A 22,010-nucleotide genomic window follows, 5' to 3' on the forward strand; every position below is an offset into this window, starting at 1 on the left:
AAAATTTACATTTGTCCCACATTCCTGAAATTATTAGCTTTTGGTGATCATAAAAAACTGTGTAAAAACTGATAAACAAGCTGGATTCCTGTGGAAAACTTGGTGGGAGAGCTTTCTAAGAGCTCTTCAAACAAGTGACTAAGACAATGTGGTCGTTGCCAGAATATTTAATTTATTTAAGATGGATCTCGAAAGCAAAGATGATCATGCACACATCCCCCTCGCTCGTCTGTGACACTGCTGACAGTAATTTGTGTGTGTGTGTGTTTAAAACATGTATCTGTTCTTCGTTTAACGCCCCAAAAAGCATGTACAGTAAGAAATGTTCACTCGTAGTTGAAGCACTTCGATGTCTGCTCTATAGCTAATAAATATCAGCACACACACACACATAAACATGCAGGTTCCACTTTTAAATACACAAATGTATAAACATTTACTTATTCATCTGCCACAGAATACAGTGCTTCAAAAGGGCGTCTGCAACAAAACTGCACACACACACTGACTCACATGCTCAGAGGCCAAGTCTCACACACAGGCAATGAAAAGCAGAAGTCTCAGATCTGGATGGAGTTTGGAGGAATAAAGGACAGAGCTCACTGGCAGCAGCAGAACCACAGTCAATCCCCCTGGGTGCTCAGCTGAAAGCTCTCTGTGACTGGCACAAAGCTCTGGTGGCGCTAAGCTTTACTCCGCTAACCTTCCACTTGAAAGCAATTCCCCCAACGTGAACGCTTGGGTATCAGTCATGCTCACTCTACTCCTCCTCCAAGTGACCTTTATGAGCTGATGTTTTACTTGAAGCCTAATTTTCACTGTCAAAAAGCAGGTTATTGCAGTTCCAAACAACTGATCCTTGATGTCAAGGTTAAATAAAATAGATATTTAAATGTTACTGGGAAAGTTACTCTCTAATTTTGTTGCCTTTGAAATGGCTGATTCGGAGACGGTGACAGCAAGTCCTCCTCATTCCTAAGATTGATTGCAACATGTTGTCAATTCGTCTGGATAGGGTTAGGGTTAGGGGGGAAAGCACAGAGTTTTTAAATGGACTAACAATGAGGTGGCGTTGTTGCTGCGAGTAACACAAAAGTACAAAGTTGCCAAAGCGAGTGAGAATTAATGTGAAGAAAAGCTATCTGGAGCATGTACAGACTGATATTAATCTTTAATGGAGCTGTAAAATTGAGAGCAAACAAAACAACTGCTGTATAATGCCCTCCGCTATCTTAGTTTAATTGGTCACATGACTGCATCACATGACTAAAATCTGTCATCCTTTTTGAAAACGCTCCAGGTTCGCTGACCACACTGCGACGCGCAAACGTCGTTTTCCGCTTTGGAGAGCTGTGTTTTCCTTGACGCAAAACGCCGTCTCAGTGTGGACGGGAGGCCAAAACGGAGAGAAAAAGATACGTTTTCAAACGAAAATGCGTTAGTGTGGACGTAGCCTAAGAGTAACTGTTTAGACAGAGGTTGCCTCCCAGGTGGTGACCTGTGGAATCGCTTTAGCATAACAACACCCGGAGGTTTAGCTGTGTTTCACACTTAAGCTGTGGGTGTGCAGCTGGCCACTGCAAGAACTTATAATCAGAAATTTAATGTGGAAAAATTTTATGCAATTACCGAGCAGCCACTGATTATTTCTTGTCGCGAGGAAGTTGTTGTTCTATTTTTACTGTAGAGTAACTGAGGCTTTATGGAAAACCGAAACAGACAGGATGCAGTATCTGTGCTAGAAATGTCAATCATTTTAGGTAAGAAATGATCCATGAATAATGTGGTATAGCGGTTAATACATAGAAAAAACAGAAAAACATGTGTTACCTGTTTTCAAACACATGCATTCACTTGTTGTGGTGATCCACTGTGAATAAGGAGACGCTGAAAGAAGCTTTTACATAGTGATCGTATCTTCAGCAGATAGCTTGTCAAAAGTAAAGCACGCACTTTCTAAAGTTTTCTGATAGGCATAATAATGATGTGCACAGATTCAGTAGATTTTTTTGTAGACCATGTTGTTCTCAAACAATGTTTATTTTTAATTTTTTTTCTCTATTTATTTGATATTTCATGTGGCTCCATCAACAAAGTCATTCACTCAACTGAGGAAAGTACTCCATGGACTCAAACGACAACAGAAAACAAATAAATCCAAAAGTTCTCAAGACTTTTCGATTTATTTATTCAGTCATAGTTATAGGTTGCTGATATACTTGCTTTGCACAAAGGGAAAGCAAGTGTTTTTGTTAACTATTATTTATGGTAAGAAAAAAAAAAGGAATTTACCCACTAGGCATTATTTTCGAACCTACCTCTTGCTGAGTGTATACAGAAACTCTTTTTATTTCAAATATTCTGCACACATTGATAACAGAAAGTAAAATTTCAGATGCTTGAGCATCTTAGTGTGTCAAGGAGTAGGAGTGTTCATTTCTGACTATGTTTTAATCTGTAAGCACGACCCAGATGTACCTCAGCAGATCTAGTTTAAAGTGAAGACTGAGAACGACACAGCAGGGAAGCTGGTAAAATTTTCTAAATGGGGTTAATTTATTCTAAATTGGCTCTAGGTATGAATCTGAGTGGTTCCATGTCTTCGTGCGTTAACCCTGCAAGAGACTTGCGACGTGTCCAAGGTGTGCTCTGCCTTTCATCCGTCGTCCCATGGAAAGCTGGAATAGACTCCAGCTCACCTCTAAGACCGTGAAATGAATAACTAGAAGAAAATAGATGGCTTAGGAGTTGGAAAGAGTTTCATTTTGATCATGTTTCACTTTGCACTAACAATTAAACTACTCGGTGCCACAGCTTGATTGATTCATCGCCAACTTAAACAAGTAGGACCAAAAGCTGCAAATCTGCAGAAAACTATAAGGAAGAAGAGAAAAGTCAGCAGAGGCGATCCACGCCCAGATCCACTTACACTTTAGTATTATCTAATCAGTTTAATCAGTGTGTCATTATCTTTCCCTGTGTGATAGAGGAGAAGCTTAGAAACAACTAGATGAGTTTTTAATGGTATTTTAAGTTTCTTAATTTCTAAATTTAATAGAGACACGTGACAATATCTATTTAGGACAACACTCCAAGTCTTGTCAGGTAAATGCAGCTTGTATCCAGTTTTGTTTTTTTGACCTCACACTGTCATCTTCTCTTCATTTGAGATGTTCTCTGTCTTTACTAATACTAAAGCAAAAGCACTGCCATATGGTTTCTATTTCAGGGTGCTTTCTCCTCTAATTATTCAGCTCTGAGAAAATGATAACGAAACAAAACCTACCCCTGAGATGACAAACACATATCAGATATGCTTGGAAATGACCTTTTAGCACAAACATTAGTCTCACAGCTCAAATGACTGGCACTGATTGTTATCATCTTTGAGAAATGATGCTCAGTCTGTCACTTGTCTTTCGCCTTGCTTTGGTTTCAGCCTTCACGTTAATAAAGTATTCTGATGCCGCCACAGTCTGTAAAAGGATTCTTAGTAGTTCAGTGACAAAAAAGATAGTGTGTGTGCGTGTGTGTGTTTTTTGTCGTTGCTTTTCCCCCCCGTTTAACCATATCTTAATTATGATTTAGAGCTCTTTTAATCTCTTGATTTCTAGTTTTAGCATCCCAAAGTTGCTATGGTTACAATAATCCTTCAGAGACTGCCACATTAGTCCTCTTTGTACTTGCTGTAAGTGATTTGCATGTTATTTTACAATTTTTGTACTGAATTTAACCAAGTAATTTGTGCAAAAATAATAACAATTTCCCTTAAAACACATATTTAACGAATTCACGTCGAAACGCTTAACATTTGGAACCTAATGAACAATGCCTCCTGTCAGTCACAACCTAAAAACAGCTAATTCTTTCCCCATTTCAATCCACACATGATGTTGTGTTTCAGTGTTTCCAGTTTGCAAAGTTTTTCCAGTAAACACACATCTGGAAAACATAAATTCAATCATACAAAAAAAAAAAAAACATTATGGAAGAAATAAATGGAGACGCCCCGTCCAAGACATTGTTCTCAGATGTCAAATGTATTAGTTTATGAATATAAATCAACTGCTTCTCTATTTACACATATTTGCAGGGTGGATTCATATTTTTTGATTAATTCCAGGATATGTCTCGTTGTGTCTAAGGCAGTCTTAAGTCTTTGAGGGCATGTTAGTGTCAGCATATTGCAAGTCAGTTTTAAGGGCTGATCTCTGGTTTCTTATAGATAAACTATGACTCAGGGCTGGAGCAGAGTAATAGACTTCCACTAGATGAGATGATCAGCAGGTATGATGGTCACGGTTATAAGTTACTCTTAGAATATCAGGTGTTATGACGACACATGTCATGACCCAAGTCTTTATAAGGAAATTATAAGTTGGTTTATTTCTTTCTTAATATTTTTTAACTTTATATATATATATATACACAGTAGCAGGTAAATTCAATGACAGCTCTAACTGAATATATATTCCCATTAAGGATAACATACTTCAGTTCAGGCTACCATAATTCAGCCCCCAAAAGGGCAGCACCATCTTGGGCCACAGCCCTGAGCTGAAGCTTATTTCAGAAATTGAAAGTAAACTCCAGGACCTAGAGGACACTTGATGTCTACAAAATGTGACTGTTTTAAAATTATGTAAATTTTTTTTTTTTTAAAGCACACATACAAGCACATTATGAAGCGCCTTTTCTTAAAGTTTTCTGCGGATCGAATGTTTTGGAGAAACATCTGAGGCATGCTGGGCATATTTGGCTGCTCTCCCTTTCTTTTCCTACCTCTGTATCCTGGCCTCACTGCTTTTCCTGTATTTTGGGTGTTTCCACTAATCAGCATAACCACAAACCGGGACTTCTTCAGGAAATCCTGCATATGGTGGCTCTCTGATTGGTTAAATAAAAATAACTATCAGATTAGTAAAAATAAAAGTACTTATTAATGGAGAAACAGCTATGACACTGTGGCCTCAAACGAATGTGTCTGAACGAACAAATGTCTGAAAAGTTTTAAATTCAGTTGCATTGCATGAGTCTGCTCCTCTGCTCCCTGTGCAAACGGGACTGCAAGGCCAAGCCCAGCTCCAATGTCTTAACTAAATATGTGGATGACGTGACTGAGCTCTCGTCATCATCGTGGATGAAAACACTGCTTATAGAGTCAAGATCAGCCATCTGACACAGTGGTGTCAGGATAACACCCTTGCCCTCAATGTCAACAACACCAAAAAGCTGATCGTGCACTTCAGGCGGTCAAGGAGAGATCGTGCACCCATTTACATCAACAGAACCCCAGCTGAGCAGGTCAGTGAGTTTAATTTTTTTTGGCATCACCATCACAGAGGACCTGAAATGGTCCAGATACACCACAAATGTGGTGATGAAGGCCCAACGAAACCTGTTCAACCTCTGTTATCCGATGGAATTCAGTGGATCAACAAAGACACTCACCACCCTAACGGCAACCACACCTGTAAGAACTCGTGAAAAATGCTGCAAATGCATTCTCAGTCAAACTTGAACAATAGAATGGAATTATTTTGAAACTGACATGCCGTGTTTGTGGAAAAAAACAAAGTCTTTGTTTATGAATTATGAACCATCTCAGTATTAAAATCATCTGACTCCAAAGCCGCCTTTGCCAGTGAGCCGTTACAGTCAGAGATGGGACCACAAAGCAAATGAACATAATAAGATGATTTACATACTGACACTATGTGACTCATTTTCTGTGAATCACTGTTGTGTTGAACTTTCAAAGATGAGGTCGACCGCTACATTATTCAGACGCAACAAAAGAGGATTTGAATATTCGGGGGGGGCTGAGAAAGGGGAACGGTTTTCCATGAATCTTCTTGTGCGATCAGGCTGTACATAGGGCGCATATAATCATTCATTATTAGCAGCAGATGGAAGCAAGGATTCATAAACATACAACACAATTACTGTATTTACACGCATGGTAAACAGATAAGTAAACCATTTAATGTTGCTGTGCATGGGCAGACTTCTTCCATTCACTTAAGCTTAATTTAGTACATAACATCAAGCTTTCTGCTTAGCAAAGCTTGCTTTGAAAAAAGGAGATCATGTTGTGGGTGTGCACTATAAAACTTTTTTCCTCTGTGACACAGATGTTCCCTCTCTGCTGTATACTTAACAAATATAACCTAAAATTAGCTGAACTGTGACGTCCATGCATTCCTCCCTGCATTTTTTTTTTATAGCTTAGCGCGTGCACGCTGAGCATGTGTCAGGTTCACTATTTTAATCATTCACATGCTGACATAATTGGTGCTTTCACACACGAGTCCCTCTGAGCTGTGGACGGACGGTTCAGAGAGGATTCTTGACAAGATTTCATCTCATGTGTCAGTTTGCATGCATGCTCTGCAAACTCTGCAACAGACTTCCATGCAAGCTTAATGCTGCTACTAATCATATTATTATAATATGCATATGAAAAATTTTAAAAAGTAATCTTCGGATCTGTGGGAGATCATGGATCAGCTGCACTTTCGACCAATGTAAATAATTTACAGTCTCAGTACAGATCTTTGAAATTTTGACAAGAGAATCTTGGAAAATTTGAATTTCCATCTATTTCAATGAGTCCCCTGCAAAGTATAAGAGATAAACAGAGACTGGCGGAATAGTAAACTTTCTTCCCGATATCTTTTGGTTAACCCCAAAAAACTGCCATTGTGCACTGATCCTAAGTCAGCAGGCTAATCGATGGATTCCCACTGAATGAGTCACAGCGACAACGTGTTTTAAGAAGAAGTCAGCTTGGTCTTTGGAACAGCTAGACCAATACACTTCTTGTAAAAATGTCCTGTGTGAGAATCTCTTCAATCAGCTAAATTCAGTATTCAGTATTTCTGAATACTGATAAAATACATTTAGACACATTTAGATACATTTTGAGTGGAAAAAAAGGGGGTAAAAGAGGCAGTTTCTCACAAAACATAGAGAATTCACAATCTTAAAGGTCATTTGACATTAAACTTTTAGAAACACCTGTTAGGATGGACTCTCATGGTCTTAACTACTCCAGTCCCGATTTAAGTCATCATTTACATGCAGAAATGTTGTGCGATTCCCAAACACAGAGACAGCACAAATATAGTGACAGTGGCAGCCAGCCATGCTGTCTCTTTCCCCTTGAGTATTGCTGGATGGTGACCAGTTGGTGATGTTCCCCTTGTATGTATGTCTGCCATTGTTTCAGTCAGAACTCTCAGCATCAACAGCTAAAGATAGACTCCAGGGTGAAATATCCTCCCATGCCCTCTTCCATGTCCCAGTTACATAAACTTCATGCCCTCCAAGAAACCCTTCCATAGTTGGCCGAGCAGGGATCGCACTCAGACGTACATCCTGCTGTTACGCAACCAGGCAGCTTGGCAGGAGTGACTAAGAGAAGCCCTTGGCCAGGCTCAAACGTATAAAGATACTATTCCTTCCTTTACTAAATGAAATCTAAAAACCGAGGCTCAGTGGCTAAAGCTAGCCTCGGGGGGTGAGGAGTAAGCTGAGCATTTAAACCTCACAAGTTTACTACCGCTCACCAACAAAGTCTACGCGTCATTGTCATTGCATCATGACATCAAAATCACCTTTTTACACATTTGTGAGATGTGTCTAGTTTGCAAAAAAGCACTTAAGATTAAGATGAAGCAGTTTCTGTGCATGAGCCAACAATAAGTTTCAATGGGTTGAACAACCACATAATGATCCGGAGACCTAAATACAGCAGCAGCTTTTTAATAAAGCGCTACACCTTATTAAAAGTTTATTAAAACTGACTTATACCTCAACCTAATACAACACACAATCCTCATATTGCTTGTTTTTGGTTGTTTACATGTCATTGACGACCTTTTGTATGGAAAATGTTGTGTATTTTCAGGAATTGCTAACAAACATTTAGAGTCATGAATGAAGAAAGAACTGGATATTTTAATTTAAAGGTTCTGGTTGCACTGCCATGCTTCACACCAACAACCTTTGGCACATAACAATATTAAAGATCAGAAAAGGTTTTATCTGATTACATCACTTTCTGACAGAGTCACTGCTTTGGTGGCTTGTTTTCACAACATAGACTGTAAGGCAGGATTTTAGCAGCATCCTAATGGTTGTTAGTGTAAAACAAGATTCCTAGCAGGGCTGACCATATTAAAAACAGATCCAATTACAGTACTGTAAGGCACCGAGGATCAAAGCATCCACAACATGGCAAGTGTTACGGGGTGCTCATGTTGAATAATATTATTATGAAACTCTTGTAGAAAGCAAACAAAGGGCATTCTTTGGGTTTATCTGTGAGGCCAGTGCAGGAGAGCTGAAAGCTGTTATTGTGTTATTGATCTGTTTATGGACCTGAAGGATGAAACATTTTTCAGGTATGTTTCCAAAAGAGAGGCAGTAAATGAACTGGAAAGAGTTAAATGGTTGGAGAAAGGAACAATGACCCGAGAGTGTGCTGTACTGTCAGGGAGTCAGGAGATCCATCCATCAATGGTTCTTGGCACACTTAAAAGCCACAGTCTACCCAAATATTGTTGCTGATCATGCCTTTATGACCACGGTGTACCCGTCTTCTGATGGCTGCTTCAATGCACCATGTTACAAAGCTCAAATTATTCCCACTTTGGGATGTGGTGGAGCGAGAGATTGGCATCATAGATGTACAGCAGAAAAATCTGCTGGAACTGTATGATATTATTCAAATCAAGTTAATTCCATTTTATTTATATAGCAGCAAATCACAATAGAAAGTCTCAAAGTAAACAGACTGGTTCTTATGTCGCACTTTTCTACTCTATCTGAGCACTCAAAGCACTTTATACAACGTGTTCATTCACCCAATCACACCAGCACTTTAACCAACATTCATACACATTCACATGTATGGATGAATCGGAGAACAACCTGGGGTTAGTATCTTACCCAAGGACGTTTGACATGCAGACTGGAATCGAACCAACAACCTTCCGGTTAAGAGGTGACCAGCTCTACGACCTGAGCTACAGCCACCCCGCAAACAGTCGGTAGTAGCGACAGGCGGTGTATACAAAGGGCAGGGACTGAATCAATGCGAGCTTATGACCCGCGCTTACTGTGAATTCCTCGTTCATGGGTAATAATTGCAATCCCCTATCCCTATCACGAATGGGGTTCAACGGGTTACCTACGGGTTACCAAGGGTAGACACGCTGATCCACTCAGTGTGGCGTGCGTGCAGCCTCGGACATCTAAGGGCATCACAGATGCTCAATCTCGTGTGGCTGAACGCCACTTGTCCCTCTAAGAAGTCGAACTCGGACCGCACGGGGTCGAGTAACTAGTTAGCATGTCGGAGTCTCGATCGTTATCGCAATTAACCAGACAAATCGCTCCACCAACTAAGAACGGCCATGCACCACCACCCACCACCCACAAGTGCTTTGTATTGTACAGTAAAACCCTACAATAATAGAGAGAAAACCCCAGCAATCAAATGACCAGTTTGAGCAAGCTGCTGGAGACAGTGGGAAGAAAAAACTTATTTTTAACAGGAAGAAACCGCCACCAGAACCAGGTTTAGCTATTACAATATGCATATTGCTATCTGCCATACCGGAGGGAGTGACAGGGGGAAGACGTGATTATGTGAGTATTGACCGAACTCTCTGACGAGCGTTTCAAGCACCTTTGCTGAAAACACGACCTCAAGAACTGAAGCAGTTCTGAAAGCCAGTGGCGGTCCAATCTGGTACCAGCAAGGTGCAACTAATAAAGTGTTTGGTGTGTGTTCAGTTTGCATGTTTGGCTGTTATAAATGGAATACATTCATGACTACAATTTTTAAAGCGCCTTCTGATGGCATACCTTTGGCTCACCTGATATGGTTTGTTGAAACACTTTGAAATATTCTGCTTTTCCTGCTTTTACAATGTAAAATCTTTGCTCTGAAATAGGCTGTTTAGTGAGCTGCTGACATCTATTTTAACTTTTAAAACACAAACCAACAAATTCACTTCAACATCTTAAGCAACTGAAGGTGTAAAAGAGGAATTGAAGCATTTAGAGATATAGATAAAGGTAGTTGTACGTGTTGGCTTTAATATTAGATAGTGGATGTGGCTTTTATTTCACATGTCCTGTGAGGGAAAGAGTGAAGAAAGTTGGTAGAAACCTCAGACACCACTTGCTTTAACTAAACAACTGTAATCACCTCAAAGTTATGACTAATCGCTCTGCACACAAAAGCTCTTGATGAATTCAGTCAGCAAATGACATAAAAATGGGTGCCACTTACTGATCTACAGCAGATGTTTTAAGCCACAAACCACATTGTGTCAGAAGTTCACCACAGTAGAAGTTTTTAATGTGTTTCTGATGCTTGATTTCCCAATCAGCCTTCACTACAGGGAATCTAAAAGGACAACACACAGCCATGTTTTCATGCTCACTTCCATTCAGCGTGTGCTGGTTTAAACTTTATGCCAAGATGCTCATATTTGTCCGACAGGTCCCTGCTGTTAGCAGATGCTGCCTCAAAGAAGCGTTAGCTTGAATCTGCCAGAAATGTGTGATGAAAAGAAAAATGTAAAGTTGCTACTGCTCAGATTTAAAGTATTAGCCTTAAAACACATATTAGTAGCAAGCAATTTTCTGACAGCCATAGCAATAGTTTCATTTACAATCACCACAAACCTGCCATTTTCATCTGAAAATCAGTTTTTATTTAATTGATCAAAAGATGCCCAGAAATACAGGTTTTGTTTTGTTTTTTTTAAGCTTGGCCCTATAATTATGTATATTATATATTAATATATTATTAATATAAAATTAGCCCACGCCGGCCGCATGGCACATGCTTAATGTGTTTAGATAAAACAGTAACATCAAGCAAGTGTGTTCAGCTTCGATAATAGTGAATTGGAGATGCAATATAATTGTTCTGGTTCTCATAAACAGTATTACATGTTCTGAATTAACATCCCCAGAGTTTGGTGTGTATCTGTTTGATGTCCTGCGGGGGGAACAATGTGGAAACACAAAGACAAACAGATGATGCATCTCTGCTGTGTTGTTGCTGACTGGTCATCCAAATCCAAGCATGAAACATACTGGCCGTGAAACAATAAGCATAACAAAGCCAGAGATTCTCAATCAGTTTACTGAAATGTGTTTTTTATGAATAAACATAAAGTACTTAGATATGAATTCTCCTCCAGGCTTTTGTTAGAGTTGCAAAGGATCTCACAATAGTTGAAGTTTATTAAAGGAAAAACAGTCCAGTTATGTTTATTGTAAAATAACAATACAATTAAAAGTAAATAGAATGAAATTAGCACGACTGAGGGTGATTAAAATTCCTGTGCATTGAATTGTTAATGGGCTATGTTAGCTGTAGCCTGACCACAGTTGTTAAGGGGGAAACTGTTCAGTTTTACTGAGATGTCTGTCAGTGTCGGCTAAAATAGATCTGACATTAAGATGTTTAAAAGGTTAAACGCCTCAGAGTAATATTAAAGTGTTGCATAACAATCTTAACAATAGACTTTATTGTGTATTTAAAAGTGAAACTGCAGCAATACTTGTAATTTAGTGAAAGTTTTCATAATATCGGCCTTTTTTTACATTTTTGTCCTGAAAAGCCATTTAATAGCTGTACCTAATACAGTGGCAGAAAATAGAGAAATGAAAATTTTAACACCCTGATACAAATGTGGTTTTGTTCTGTAGATAAGTTCCATATTTGTGACAACTATACCTAGTACCACTAATAACAACAATACCTAAAGTTTGCATGGTAAAGAGGGCACTTGTTGACTGAGCTTCTAGCTGTCTGTTATCACCTTTAAGATGTGCCTTCGCTAAGCTAGGTAGCTAATGATACATCATAACTTAAAACTCAAGAAAAAAAAACATGTTGATGATCTAATTTCCAAACTCAAGCTTTCAAAATACAAACCATTATGTGGTGTGTCATATTAAGTCTATGCCGATTACCCATGGTGCAACACCGATGCTTGAAGATATTCCGATGTTTCTTGCTTGTAGTGCTGAATGCAGCATTTACCCAGCCTCAGGCACAATCCTTGGAAAGGGCAACGTTTTAAATTTTAGTACATTAAAGGTTTGGGAAAAGCTTTAGTTTGCAAGTTGAGGGCTTCCATGATTCTTGCAGCAGCATTTATGATTCTGATCACACGTGCCAGCCTTTTCTCCAGTGAGGCTAGGGAACTTATTTAAAATCCTGGGCTCTCCTGTCAGGAAATTTGGAGGTGTTTAGGATCAGGAACACTTTTCTCCCAAAACAGGTTCACCTGACTTCTTTGATTTCTCACCACATTACATCATGAGATGTTCAGACATCTCTCATACACTTGCATGAGTCTTGTATAACCAATAATTAATTACATTACATTTTGTAACAGCTCACCTCTGCCTTCTGGACCTGCGATAAACCAGGAAGTGGGCAGAAGTTTGGTTTTGTAAAACATTATAAGAGCATACACACATGGGTGTGTGTATTTTTTCATTTATTTGTATTGTTTAGGGTCATTATCATTTAAAGAATTCTAAAATGAAAATTACTGGAGGTCAGCTGACCGGTTCATTAATATTTTGCACCAGATTAAACTCCTTAGTATTATTCACCCTCTTTATGTTGCTTATCCAGTTTCTCTTTGTCTATTCAGCTCATAAAATAAATAAATAGATAAAATACTCTCAGTATAAAACATCTACATGACCTGATACTTTCCCCTCAAGACAGAATTTCTGCTGCTTTTGGCTTTTGTCTTCACAGCTTCAGAAGCTGCGCTATGTCAGACCTAATCAAGTCATGCGGATGTTTGCTATTAGATGTTCACTTATACATAAACATGAAATGTGGGGTTGGTCCTTGTAGGTTGCATTTTGTGGTTAAATTAAATAACAATACAATCATATGATGGGGACCTGGGTATGCGAAGTCTTCACAGAGTAAAATGTGAGATATTTCAGGCTACTTGCTGTTGTTTTTTTTAAAGGTTAGAGTTTGGTTAGGGCATGTACTGGTCAGGTAGGTCCTCCAGGGAATATAAGTCAATGCAATGTCCTCTGTGTGCATGTGTGACTGTGTGATAAATGCGTGCTGACAACATCAGCAGCCCCGCAGTGTGTGTGGGCTTTACATGTGTGCTGAAAACACACATATACTGTATACACAGACAGACAGGAGTTGCTGCAGGGTGAGTGTGGCAACATACAGTATGACGTCTTCATTAAAGGCATTTCACAGGTGTCAGCGAGCATCAGCTCATCTGCCATCATCCATCTACATTTTGTGTTTGGTGTTTTCTCTGTTCGCCTGCATAGAGTGTGTTACATTACTGCACGTATGAGCGAAGGTGTGACTGTGTGCTAACAAAGGAAGATCTGCGATTACACTTTGATCTTACTTGCAAAGATTTTATTTTTTTTTAAGACAACTTAAAGTCCATAATAAATATGTGGTTTAGAAAAGATATAAAGTTTAAATATTTAATTTTTTATTTTGATAAGCAACTGGAATTATTCATGTTCACCTTTTTTTTAAAAAAAAAAAGAAGCTCTCCAGCTATGCTTTGTATGCACGTACAGTCACAAACATGATCTATGTCTTGCACATTTTTCGTTGATAAAATGCACTCATACTCTTTGCTTTTTTTCCATGAACTTTTTCTCATTCAACACTGCTTTGTACCAAACATCCTCACAAACACGTCCACCCTAATTCCTTGCGCTGTCCTGAAACCTCATTCCCTCATTTACTTCCTGTCTTGAGTCTTTTACTCTTTCAGACGCATGTCTTTATGCGCCTTTGCACGGTTTTACTGTTGTTGGCAGTATAATAAGTAGACGAGTAATTGCACGCATCTGTCTCTAACCAGCCTCACGTGCTGCATCTTACTGTAATGCACATGCCTAAAAGGGTCAGATTTGACATGGAGGTTGGTGGATGGGGGGAAAAAAGAGCATTTTGTCCCTTCATATAACTGACACATTTAATAAGAGGGATATATTTCAGTTTCCCCTAAATCTTTTGGTACACCATGAGGCTAGATTTCGTCTTTTAACCTTAATCCTGCGGGTAATTACACCTATACGTTTCACTGTCTAACCTAAATGCTGCAGCTAATTACAGGGATATATTTCATAATTTGCTTTAACAAGCAGAATGTCCTCTCAGCGGCTCTCAAATTGGCTCTTTCAGCAAACATGTTACAACTGTTACAAGAGGGAGGGAATGCCACAACAGGTTTAAAAACACACTGTAAAACAGTAAGCGTCTGAACTTTTCAGACTTGACAAGTAAGAAAAATGTCACGGGAAAACACCCTCCTATGACCCTAACAGACTGACGACTTAGTTAGCACTCCCTCGCTGCAAAAAAAGAAGTTTGCATCTTCTTTCATCTCATGTGGGGCAATATCTTGTGTTTTGATCATGGTCACAGCAGCACTACGGAGCCCCGCAGGGGACATGGGAGAAAAAAAAATTAAGACGGACTTTTGCGAGATCCCGAGTTAGTTTTGCGAGATCCCGAGTTTGTTTTGCGAGATCTCGCAAAAGTCCGTCTTAATTTTTTTTTCTCCCATGTCCCCTGCGGGGCTCCGTACAGCAGAAATTTACATTAAGCATCTTTTCTACTATGTATATAACATGTATTTAGTTATTACCAATGATCACATTTGTAAAAAGGTAAGTGGAGTTATCTTTAACAAATTCAAGCATTTTAAATATTTCCTTAAAACATTAAATATTCACAATTTACCAAACTTGCTGCAAACCAAATAGCAGCAATAAAATTTTCTCTTCTTTTACATACATTTAAGTGTCATCCAGCACTCTTCAACATCAAAATAAGATATTATTCTGAATTACCCTTGTTTTCTCAACACCTTCTCATCCCAACGTGTAACATACCAACGCATACCAACAAATCATGAGTATGTTACGCGTTCAGAGGCATGGGAGCCGGTTGAAATGAATCTATACATGTAAGTGTGTTTTACGTTCTGGTCATGAATCACTTTGGAAAATAGTATGTGATAGGGTTAAGGTTAGGGTTAACGTTATGGTTGGGGCTGGAATGGATGGCTGGAGCCTCTTCTCTAAGCGTGTGTTAGCACTGTGAGCGGCATTCAGTTGAGAACCAGAGCATCTCGTAAGGACTTTCGCATTACTGTGAGACGCCTTGGGCCGTGATAAATCGTCGGTATGTTACGTGTTGGGAATGATAATGCTTTTTGAGTGGTGAGGATTTCATTTCCTAAACTGTTGTAGCTTTATATAATATACAAAGAAAACTAACAACATTACACATCTAAATGGATTTTATTCTTTATGGGATCTTTTTGACTCACATTTTTTTACAAGAAAATGTTTAGAAATCAGCTTCACAGTATAATTCGATGCATAAATAAAAGAATGAACTTTGCAGCCAGTGGCTCAGCAGCTTGGTGCTCTCTGACAGATGGACTTTAGTGTGCTGGCTGCTCACCCATTGCAGCTTTTTGGCTGTCATGTGCAATACACTCCTGTCATGTGTTTGCACTTAAATATAACTTTGTCTTTGCCAACCAGAAATATTAAGCCACGGCAAAGCAGCTTTAGCAATGTGATCACTGCTTTAGGGCCATGCCAATCGCTTCAAAAAAACAAAAACAAAACAAAACAAAAACCCTCATCATTGGTCATCTAAAAACAAATGTTGTAGAAGGTTTAATCCAGCAAACTCAAAATAATTTTAAATGTTCACAATTTTAAAACTAGGCTACAAAATTATCTTTGGTGTTTTGTTTCTCCTTAGTTGCAACTGGACTGTGCAGGTATAGTTTTCCAAGATACACTGACACCGGTTGTAAGGTGTGCAAACATGTTTTGAAGCATTTTTGGCTGCTAGACAGTCGGGCTGACAAACAGTTCCCACATTGCTTGGTTGATAATCAAGCTTGGCAACTTTTCATGGCTTCTATTGAAGCCAGTGGGCCATAAGTATTTAGTTATCAAAAGATAGATTTTCCTCTAAACCACCTGGAGAGCATTAAGACGGCTGTGGCAGTATGCGGAAAAAACACAGCTTCAAGCAGAATCACTGTGCAATATCGAGCATGTTGTTAAAGAGTAATGTTCTTCTGGGGAACTTTGGGTTCTGGTATTCATATGGACATTACTTTAATGGACCCTGTCACCTAAACATTGTTACAGTCCAAGCATTCCCACATCCCCGACATCAGTGGTCTCCCCAGGGGAATCCTCTGCTCTACCAAAATGAGCCCAAGTCCTCTAAACTCCCTAGAACTTAGTCCTATTATTGATACATGAGAACAAAATAATACTCCCACAGCTTAATGGGTGGGACGTGTTCTCCAGAACTTCAGACAGATGGTTTTAATGCAGAGGCAGATCAGTCAAGAATATGTTATCTATAGGCTGCTCTTCCACTATTTTTCAACTGTTAACTTGCTCATTGCAAAGGTAGATTGTAAAAAAGTAAACTTGAAAAGTTTCTGGGTTTTTTGGACAGGGTAGAAAATGGCAGCCCTTCCTGGGCGTTCAGCACCTGTGGGATTTTCTTGGCCCTCCTGATGTGCAGTGGTGAGCAATGATTTTGGTTATCTGTGAGGAATTACAAAAAGTAGCCAACCACAGCATGATTAGTCATGGAGAGAAATGTTAACGAGACACATTATAATACATCTTGGTGCGGTGTCTTATTTATCATCCGTCAAATTCTTGTTTGCTCTACTTTCACTGCCAGATGCACATCAGATATGAGAGTGACCCTCCCACCAATGGCAACATGTCTCATAATTCTCTCCTTGTGCTTTAGTCCATTTATTTTAGGGAGCATATTTTTTTAACCGGTGTGTTGACTCCAGGCAGGAGCCACAAACACAATCTGACAGTGGAAGAAACCTACTATATATTTTAGACTACACCGCTGTGTTTCTAGCAAAAGGGAACATGACAAATGAGCTCTATACAGACAATTTAACGTGTCCATTTCACCTGAACTCACCCACTCAAAAAGAGGCCCGTTTGAGAGCGCTAATCACTGAAGTCTGGCCACCAGTGGTGGATGATGCACTCTTTTTAATATTTTCTCCATGTGATGGGGAAACAATCCACAGCAATCCATCGTCTTTGCAGTGAAATGGAGGCCAGCAAGACCTGCCAAGAGAAATGCTTCTTTTTTTATGAGAAAACCTGTTTTGTCTGCCAGCTGACTGTGTGAGAGAGCCCCACACTGTTGGATTTTATGTTCAGAGCAACTATTTAATTAAGTAGTTCTATTTTTATTAATCAGATCAGTAAAAATATTACTCAGTGGCAAAATTTCCAGCAAAAGGAAGTTAATTCAGCCTGAATAAAAATAAAAAGAGGTGCAGAGATCACATTCTGTTATTTAAAAACTATGAAAGATGCTCCAAACCATCAGCTGACAGTCCCGTCCCATTCTGTGAGGGTTGTATAACAATGATGTAACTTTGTGTGATAGAGCGTTAGATAACCATTTAGAAAAAGTGGACTTGATGGTTTCTGTGTTGACTGCAAACACAGGCCGTCACTGTGTTTATCAAACATGTGGCTCCCCCTCAAAGGGAAGTCTGTTATTTGGGGAATTTGTGTATTACCTAACCTGCAGGTGGTTTTAACACTTCCGCATGACCCTCAGATTAACTCAATAATGTCTTCTTCTGCTGCTGCTCACAAACAGCAGACTGCCCATCCGTGCCCATACCTTGATTTCCTGTCAGGAGCATGACAGGGATAGGGATAGGTGTCATTAGAAGGTACTGCTGGCATATGCAGTCTTTCTATTCCAATTATAGTAATCTGTGAAGTAATCTATAGTAATCTTTGTCAGGCAGAAAATACAGGGGGAAAAAAACAAAATCAAAAACTATTCTGCTCAACATAAAGAAAAAAACACAAATTAAATTTAGCTGTCTACATGCTGGGAGTTGTTCTAGTGCTCCTATTATGGTTGGATCGAGCCCTTGAAGTCACATTCAAAGAATACTGCCCATTGTTATTTTTACTATATCACCACTGTGTTACAAAAGCAGCAACAAAAAATATATTGAATGTGATTTTGTCAGGGAGGGAAAAACTTTAGGCTCACATGGAGCCAAATCCGGTCAGCAGGGCAGGAAGTGAGCAAACATTGTTTTGATGTGGCCACAGAAGTCCTATCTTGTGCGTACACTTGCAAACACCAGTTCCGGTCATTTCCACTTAATCTTCTTCCTTAGGTGCCTTGGGCAAAAGTGACAGTCTGACACAGGGGGATAACCTCATGACTGCCCCTCCAAAAAAATCCCTTCCACAGAGAATTTAACCCTATCTGTGCCGCCCCTCACAGGATGCCAGAGGCTGTTCTGAGAATTGTTCTCACATAAAAGCTAAATATTTGACATCTTGATGCCATAGTAGTTTATTAGCATACTAATATTATTATATTAAAACAAGACTTAAAGTAGAGGTGAAGCTAATGAGGATTTCAAGTGTTGGTTAACCAGTCATAATCCTTAGTGATAGCGATGCTAAAAAAAAGTCAGAGGGTACCAAAGTGATGCAATTTATCTCAAGGAGTTGTTACATCGTGACACAAAAGCCATCTTTCATTCAGTTAAAACCATAAACACTAATCCTGTCATGATATTTCATCCTGTACCAACATGCCTAACCAACGAACTCTTACCATGGCTCCCCCAGAGGTGTGTTGACTGAATTGAAAGCTGATAGTTGTTCCCAAAACCAAGGTTATCCAAGCCTAATTTTTAAATTCTGGAGATTTTTAGCATTTTAAGGATATGAAATATCTCAAGCTTGATTTAAAAATATATTTTAAGACAGTTATAATATCATAATCAGGAAATCTTTATTAATCCAGTAGGAAATTATCTAAGTCTTTGGATGTGATGGAATAACAATTTGAAAAAAAAAGGAAAACCCTGCTCCGAGGGTCAGCACAACCTTGAACACAGAGAATCTCTGTCAGCATGTAAAAGGGTTAAGAGTCCTTTGATTACACTCAAAACTACTGATAATAAATGGGAATTTTTGTGAGCTTTTTTCTGTTTCTCATTTTCTTTTTGTTATCAATTAAAACTCATGTGTGGCTTTTCTCTTGCTGTTGCTACAGCATTTTACTATGTATAAAACACGCAACAGAAACAAATTAGCCATACATTGCTTTCTGCCGTGCTGGGCTCATACAATCTGATTAATTTGGAACAGGACAGGTCAGAGCAAACCGTGTGAGAGTAAAAGATCACGGAAATGCTGGGAATAAATGCAGCATTGTTAGATACAGTTTAGAAATGGAAGTCATGCACAGGAGCAGTGGGTTTGTGGTTGTTTTTGTACGGAAAGGGGTTTTTTTTATTTTAAGAAAGACAGAAAAAGGGGTTTATAAATAGAAAATAGAAAAGGAGGGAATAAATGGGAGTGATAAATATGAAAGGGGTGGCAAAAGGGGGGATTAGAAGGAAGAATAGTGCAGAAACTAGTCTGAGAGTAAGGAGAGAAAAAAGAGACCTGAAAGGAAAAAGTGGCCAGGTTCTGTTTTGAGCAACACTTGATTTAAACTCAGATCCAGTCATCTCCAGTTAGTGATCATCCATCTGGACACGGCGCACGGAAAGGCCTGGAAGCAATCTTTCCCGGTCCAGTGATCTGTCCACCCACTACTCCCCACCTTCTGTACCCTGAAAAATGGGCAGTTGTACCAACTAGTCTTCAGGGTTGAGTCATCAAGGTCTTCATCCACACGGCGTTAACATCACAAGACCGTGCTGTAGCCCTGTCACAGTGCCGTGACTCAGCTGAGTCCCTTTTAAATTGATCGATATCATTCTTCTAACAGCATAGTTAAGTATTAAACAAAAAGGGTCGGCTAAGGAATGTTCATTGTGTTCCTCTTAATCAGCTATGTTGTAATCTTAATCTATCAACAGCCAGACCCACTTCTAAATGTTTGCTATTCACAGAGCTTAAAGCCAAAGTCAACACCTTTTGTGTGTAAAATTCCTCAATGTGCAGCAGCTACTCGTTACAGTTGCATCATTTCTCCGCACACATAGCAAAGATTCTTCTAACAGTAAAGGGTGGAAGAAGAAGTCACATATCATTTTGTCTTTATTTTGAAAGGCATGTGAAGTATGCTGGACGTGCAAGGGTTAATTATAGTTTGGGGTTTCATTGTCATCTTGAGTTTGAAATGGGGGATTACAGGATATTCTGGTTGAAGAATGTGTTCGCACAGGCACCGAGTGGGGCAAAAGTGTTCATATGACACGAGATCTGTTAGTTTGGCAGCCAGCCCGACCTAGATTTTAGCAGGACGGTACTATAATGTGACATTATGTATCACATGTCCATGATTCTGAAGTCGTCCCTTCCTTCACACGGTAAAGCAGGGTTAAAACACACACACTTTGCTCAAATATTTACAGTCTGGTTCAAATCGCTTCAACAAAACATCGTGAGATCATATGGTTGCACCCACGTAGTGCTTTTCAAAGGCTATTCTTTTTTTTCTCGCCTCTGATAGTTGTTGCCTTTGTAAACAAACTAATCCATTTCAGCGATCTTGCAGCACTAGTTTGACAGGAATGCTCCGATAGAGTTTTAACACGCATTAATACCTTAAGCTCATTAAATCTTTTTCTAAACAGTTTTCTTGGCATGTCCAAGATGATATCTGCAACATATCACATTTTGACACAGCCTTAGTAACTGCAGAGAGGCGGGCCAAGACAAACACAGTGACTCTATTTCTAGATCATGTGCATGTGCGGACACTGATGTCATCCTTACTGTGTTTCCCTAAAGCTCTGCTTTGCCCATAAACTCAACTTTCTCTGACTGGTCACTTAAAATCAACTTCTGCTCTTTGTTAAATTGTGGATGTCTCCAACAGCACCTGTTGCCGTAGTAACAGATAGTTTTACAGGATGATGCTGGTGGAGCGATCCGGCGGCCTTTCGTGGTGTTGTGCACAGATAGAATGAGTTCCATGTGTGGACGGCCGTGGCGGGCTGGAGCTAGGGGCAAGTCATCATTGTCAGTATAAACAGGGAGGGTGTGGGCCTGATGTGACTGGCTCGTGTTTATCCTCAGACTAACAGACAGTGAAGGCTCTGGAAGAAAATGAAGGCAAATACATAATGAATTAACTAATGCAAGAATTCCAGCTGATTCTCCACGCTGGGTTCCATTAATCCAGAAATGACACAGCGCTGGTATTGACGTCCCCTACTTTGTGCAAATTCAACATCTGAGTACATCAAGAATCCCGTGGTTATTAGGACGACAGTGTGTCATTGAACTTAAGGCGAAACTTTGGAGCTCAATGATGCACAGACAAAGAACCATCTATAAAATCCAATAAGAGCTCACCTCAAAGAAGAAAATCTGTTCAAATAAATCACAGTCACTTGTGTCTGCAAAAAAGAAATATGTGCGGTGGCCCTAGGAGGTCAAACGCACTGAAACTTAAGAATACACCAGCGAACAAAAGAAAAGGTGAATAAAACATAATGAAAGCTGAATAAAACACAGACTAAGCAAAAAAAGAAAAAAAACCTCAAAAATGGTAAATAGCCTGCATTTGTATAGCGCTTTACTTAGTCCCTAAGGACCCCAAAGCACTTTACACTACATTCAGTCATTCACCCATTCACACACTGGTGATGGCAAGCTACATTGTAGCCACAGCTGCCCTGGGGTGCGCTGACAGAGGCGAGGCTGCCGGACACTGGCGCCACCGGGCCCTCTGACCAGCACCAGTAAGCAACGAGTGAAGTGTCTTGCCCAAGGACACAATGATCGAGACTGTCAGAGCCGGGGCTCGAACCGGCAACCTTCTGATTACAAGACGAACTGCCAACTCTTGAGCCACGATCGCCCCAAAACAAAAGAAAACTCAAAAAGCCACAACTGAAGGAAATTACAGAACAGTTGGAAAGGCGACC

Source organism: Oreochromis niloticus, linkage group LG16 (genome assembly GCF_001858045.2).
Source record: "Oreochromis niloticus isolate F11D_XX linkage group LG16, O_niloticus_UMD_NMBU, whole genome shotgun sequence".
NCBI classification, from domain to species: Eukaryota; Metazoa; Chordata; class Actinopteri; order Cichliformes; family Cichlidae; genus Oreochromis; species Oreochromis niloticus.